Genomic DNA, 6,828 nt, shown 5'->3' with positions numbered 1-6,828 from the left:
TAAGTTTATATATTTCTACTTATATAAAGTTAGGTATGTGTATGTTTATATATATTGTATCTATAGGATTTATTCATAAACTAATTAACCGATCATTATGAATTTCGGAACACGTCTACTAGGCGTAAGTGTGTGTAACGAGGGATATATTTAGTTTCATTCAGTTTCATACAAAAGAAATAAAAAAATGGTGAGGGAGTTCTTCATGAAAATTCAGATACCTTCAATTTTTATTAATTTTTTTTTTTTAATGAAATTTTAGCAATAACAATTTTAACATCAATTAATGAATATTCCCCAAATTTCAGTTTTTTTGGAGAATTTTAAAGGGTATTTAGATGTCATATAGGCACATATACAAATATTTCAGATTTGCATTAAATTTGATCTATAATCATTCAACATTAATTAAACAAGATTTCCTGAATTTCAGTTTCTTCTTAAAATTGCCAAACTTTAAGTCTTACATTTTAGACATGTTCTAGTATCAAAATCATGTAATGAATTTTGATCGAAATCGAAATAAAAATTCTAGATATAAGGTTTAGGATCGTTATATGTTGATTTAATTTTCATGAGAGGAGATAAAAGTGATGTAAAAGTACATATTTATCCTCCTTCCCACAGAGACGCATGAACGTGGTATAAGGCTGAGTGTTTAATGTGGGTAATCTATCTCTCCTGAGGGAAGGGAGGGGATCTGAAAGGTGATAAAAATAGAGACACCTGAAGGGGGAGAAAATACTTTTTACTTTTATTGTCAGACCCAAAGGCTAATAAATATATTTTTATGCTGTTCCAGTAATCAGCTATAATGACAATTCATTAGACACAAGACAAATACAACAATGGACTTACAAACACAGGAATTAAAGTTGCATATAAAAATAGCCAGTTTTTATCAGCAGAAATGTATAGATTCAAAATGGCTTGATTACATTGCCAGAGACATAAGAATGTTAAATGCTTGCTCAATTAGCCTCTCTAATGTTGATGGTTGAGGTGTTGATACCACACTGAGATTAGGGAACAGTTTTGTAGGTCTAGTTGCTCCTACAATGGTACTGCTCATGTGTGAGCATTATACTGAGATTGCATAACAGCTCAGCAGACTGAAATAGAAATTGTACAGAAAAGCACAGTCTTTCCTGAGGTGACAGATGAAAAACAATATTATTGTTTTTAGCTTGTTCTGAAAAAGATAGAATGCAGGATTTTTGTTTGTAGATTGTCCTGAAAAGGGCAGTAGTTCGTTCTAAAAAGGACAGTGTGTCTTTAGAAGAACAGATAGAATATAAAGTCAAGAAAAAAGGGATGTCGGTTACTGGACTCGTTTCAGGGCTGGTCAGGTTTGATGACCAGGATGTTGTGGCATAATTTAATGGTGTCAATGGCCGAACAATTAAGTTAATCAACAGCCAAACAAAGTCACTGGGGCATGAGTAGGAGCAGAGATGATTAAGTAGCCAGGAGAAGCTGATCAATGTTTGGGGTGGTGAAGATTGCTCAAAACTACAATAAGTATCATGTTGCCATTCGCTATAATTGATCAGGACACAAATGTATTTATAGACCATCAGATATATGTCAACATTTCAAGAGTGATCAATGGAGTCCCAGGGAACAAAGGAAATAGGTGGGAACAGACTAGACTTCTTGGCCTTTATTCTACAGACACTACATTTGAATCCGTGAGTTTCAAAGTATTTATTTGAAAACAATATATCTATGGATTATGAATTGCATCATAAAAGTCTGGGGAGAAAAAGCGAATCTGTGATCTTCTGCTGTCTATTCTATATTTAACTATTCTACAGAAGAGTAGAAAGTAAATCTTAGGTTTACTTTCAGCAGCTTTGTAACTCTTGTTTCCTTTATTTTGTCTTTTAATGTTCACATTTCAAGAGCAATGTTTCTGACAAAGGGGGAAGTATTGCTGTTTTCTGGGCCTAAATCTATTAATCCAACACTTATCCTTGACTAATGTTTGATCTTGAACTAGTATTTTATTTTATTTTTTTTAGTTTTCTTATATATATATTGTCTGGAGCGATTTCCATTGAAAAAAAAAATAACATAAAAATATTAGACATGCATGCAATCTATTCATACAATGTTCTTTTTACAATTACTCTCCATCACTTTCACTTGTCCAATTACCATAATACCACATTTACTCTATCCTTCTTAAAATATCTCAAGTGATTTCAACAAATTTTATTTACATAAATTTTTACAATTTATGAATTATGATGAAGGTGACACAACAAAAACATCCAAAAGCAGAGAAAAGGTAAATAAAATCAGGGATAGATTATAAAGACCCTCCAAACCACTAACTGGCAAATGTCTCTAATGAAGTTCCTCGGTAACAGTATGCTCCAGCACAATTTCACATTCTATCTGTGGATTTTTTTTTTGTGGTAGACATTTCATGTGCCCACAAATAAATAATTTTCAAAATATTGAATATTTCCATTTTAGACCTGGAAAAAAATTTTACAGTATGCAAGGAAACTTACTATCTGCATTGTGCATTAGTGCACCTTCAAGCAAAACCATCAATCACATATGCTCTTTTCTTAAGTGAACACTTCATGTCTTGCACCTCAATTCTGATGCTAGTAGTTTCCTCTTTTGGCAATAAATTTCCGTTTGCTCAGATGTCTGTATCATTTTTTCCAAAGTATATAGATTCATCTTAGAGTCTGCCATGTTTGCTATTTTTTATGTGTGAATATAAAAAAAAATTTTTTCTTGCAATTTATTCAAAAGTCGTCTGCTTCCATTTTCATTGATAGATTATGAAAAACCCTCCCAACCACTAACTGTAGAATGCCTACAGTTCGTTTAGGACAAAAATGTAGGTCAATCTGTACATGAGATTGAGGCTTAAGTGGAAGAAATGAAATAGGATGAAGTTTGGGGAGTGGATGTTGTCTTCCAAGATAAAGAAAACAAAAAAAAACAAGAGCAAAATAAATGAGGAGTGGACATCTTGGAAGAGTTCTATAAGCAAAAAAAATTAAAAAGGGGTCAGGACATACTCAATTAGCTAAGTGACAATAATTTACTTTAACTGGAATGCAGTCCAATAGAATTAAGAACATGTGTACCATGCTCAGACAGGAGTGTGACTCCTTTTGCATGCACAGGCTCAAAACTTGTATCTATTTTTTTCTATTACACTAAGTTTTAAGCTTAAGCTTATTCTTGGAGAATAAAATAAGATCTTAATGAGAAAAATATTCGATACAATACAAACCCACCAGACGCATCGTCCATACCATCATTCTAGCTAGGTCAGGATCATGAGAAACCAGCAGGCCAACATTGTTCATTACATAAGCAATATCCAGCAATAACAACTGCTTGGCATTAATGTGATCTGTCATATCAGTGATATACATTCAGAATTCCCAAAGTTTACTACAGCAGAAGAATCATTTCTTCCTTAGTACTGTCTCAGCAGAGATCATCAGGCATTTTTATCATTTGTGGACAATACTTTCAGACCAATTGTAAAATTCCAATTGTAAAATTAAAGAGTATCCTGAACCTAGTGCCCAACTCCACTGAGAGTGTATCTCTTCCATCAGCCATTCTAGTTAGAATGAGCTTTGTAATTGATGCAATGTATATGAGTACATCTGGGCCTTTCCTCCTTATATGAATATGAATATGAAGCTCACAATACCAACTGGTAGACCAGTTTAAGAGAGATATCGAAGATATACCCAAAGTCTCACGCTTAAAGATACGCATTCAGTAAGGCATCTTACAAGATTAATACTAAAATATTATAAGCAAAACTACTGAACTACTTTAAACAAATATATCCCTTTCATCAAACATATCAGTAATTCATACCAGGACTTGTGCTATGAGCATGGTTCATCTTTTCCTTCTCTTCATCATTTTTACTTTTTTTAACCATCAGATTATTTTCTTTTTAGTGTCTCTCTCCACTAGCCTCATATTTTCATATTTTCTTAAATGTGAGAAGATGGCTGTCTCTTCTCTCCATGCAGCACGGACAAATAAACAACATGTCTCACTTTCTGCTTTTCTTATTGTTAAAATGTTTTTGATTTCTAATGAGGCTACGGCTCCAATGATTTCGACGATCTTACTTATAACTTACAGTTAGAACAATCAACCAATCAGAAGCCTCCAACTTTATTATAAAAATATCGAATTTAGGATTCAATTCAGTTTGCTGTCAACCTTCGTTGTGAAATGATAGAATCGTGACTGCATTGATTCTTCGCCGCCAGCTTTGTTATTAAGAATTACTCAACACTCGAGATCATGACTGCATTGATTCTTTGCCGATTTGATTTACTACCGCCATCTTTTGTTAAGCATAATGTCTCAACAATTCCCCATGTACTGCAAACATAAAAAAAAACACCCACAATATAAATCATCATACATTGAGGATTGTTTGTAGTGGCAATGGCAACAAAAAATAAGATTAACATTCTCCATACCAGGGCATTGATAGAGTTTCAATCTAAAGACTGAAACCTGACTTTAGGATGCATCAGTAGTAGCCGATAATTCTTTCCTATAAAAACTACACAGGAAATAAAATCTGTTTCCGCATTTATTTTGCAAATATTTTATTTTTCACATAATTTGAGCAAATATTTTTAATATAATTTGAAAAATACTTTATTTTTCATATAATTTGCGAAATATTTTTCATATAATTTGAAAAATACTCTACTTTGCATATACATTCAAAACTATTTTCATATGATTTAACAAATATTTTATTTTTCATATAATTTGAGAAATATTTAATTTTTTGTATAATTTGACAAATACTTAATTTTTCATATAATTTGAGAAATATTTAATTTTTCATATAATTTGAGAAATATTTTATTTTTCATATAATTTGAGAAATTGTTTATGGTTGAGTTGCACTGCAAAAATTAAAGAACATTCCACATAAAATTTGTTTTGGTAAAAAGATAGCATTTTCTTTTAAAAATCCATCTTCCACCACGATGACCATGAGAATATGGTTAATGTTGATGTACTTGCCGTAGATTACTATTATGAGTAAATCAAATCCCATTGGTGTTATTATTTAGCAAATACTTGATTTTTGATATTATAATTTGAAAAATACTTTTTTTAGTTTAATTTTATCAAGAAGATAGAATTTTCCATTAAATGTCAAGTTAAAGTTAAAACCATGTGTAGAGGAAGTTGCATCATGGGATGAAAAATTTTGCAGAAAAACTAGAGAGTTCTTGCCTCTTAGGAGTTAGGCGTCAAAGTGATTGGATATGGTTTTCAACACTTTAACTTGTTCATGAGATTTGCTTAGGAGGAACCAGTCCATCTGGATGCATTTGCTGTAAATTACTGTAAGAAGTAAATCAAATCCAAGAGAAAACATTGGAGTTATTTGTAATTTTTTTTTTTGCTTCTATTATTCCAACCACAAGGAAAAAAGAAGAAGAAGAAAAGCAACATTTCTACCATTGATATTGTTATCACAATTGGGAGACCTCACAATCCAATGAGCCAACTATTTATATGTCAAAGAGACGAACGGCTGTTTCTGTAGATAGAGAAAAATCGAAGAAATCTCCCATGCTATGCTATACGATTTGATAGAGAAAAAAAAAAGTTAAAAAAATTAAATTTAACAATAATAGATACCAATTTTATTGCTGATATATATATATATATATTTTGTGGTGGTAGTGGTGATGGTAATTTTGTTCACTTCAAACAAAACATATTGTTACTAAGGCATAAGGGATTACTGTGATAGGGTCAGATGTATACGGGGAAAACCTGGGTGTGGAGTTGGGAAACAAGATATTCATTTACATTTTAATTTGTTGAAATTACACTGTATACAAAAATATCATGTGACCTTAATTTTCTGAGGTAAAAAATTTGCGGACTGTTCAAATGCATCTGTATCAACAGGTACTTCTGCTAGTGGCTTAATACAATTGACTAAAAAAATGTTATTCCTGTGGGAACCAGTGCACTTTTATTAGTGAGAGAGTTGGTTCTTCTCTAATAAACAATTTGTATTTCTAAAGATGATTTTCAGAAGAAACCAACGTCAGTTAATCCAACACAATTGTAAGCCAATATTTGCAAAAAGGCCCATTGAAGTGCAGCCAGTCTTGGAGAACAATAAAACCACGTTTGAATTTTGGAAAACAGACACCTGGGGACTAAATACGTCTGTCATGACATTACATGTCGACACACACACACACACACACACACACACATCTAAACATATATTTAGACAAACATGCGTTAAGTAAAGACAGTTATAGTATGTGTGTGCACGTGTCGATGGGAATCTCATGTTATGTTTGAATGTTGGGGAACAGAGAGAAAGAGAAAGAGAGAGAGAGAGAGAGAGAGAAAGAGAATGGGGTAGAAGAAATGAAAGGAGAAGTAGGTGTAGATAAATAAAGAAAGAAATAGAAAAAAAAAGTAAGGATAGAGGAAGAAAGGCATGTAAGAATGAAAGGAAGTACGGATTAGATACAGAGAAATAGAAAGAAAAAGTAGAGATTGATAGAAAGAAATAGAGCAAGAAAGAAATACAATCAGAATCACACATAGAGAAAGAAAAAAAAGGGAAAAGAAATAAAGAGCGAAAAAACGAAACAGGTAAAGATAGAGAGAAAGAGAGAGAAATAAAGACAAAGGAATAGATCTCTCTCTCTCTCTCTCTATATATATATATATATATATATGCTAGCAGGCTGTCCAGCATTGCCTGGTCATAAATTACACTTAATATTATATTTTAATTCATGCAGATTTCGTATT

Source organism: Euprymna scolopes, chromosome 1 (assembly GCF_053919585.1).
Source record: "Euprymna scolopes isolate OS-2025 chromosome 1, ASM5391958v1, whole genome shotgun sequence".
NCBI lineage: Eukaryota > Metazoa > Mollusca > Cephalopoda > Sepiida > Sepiolidae > Euprymna > Euprymna scolopes.
This window is presented reverse-complemented; position numbering follows the sequence as displayed.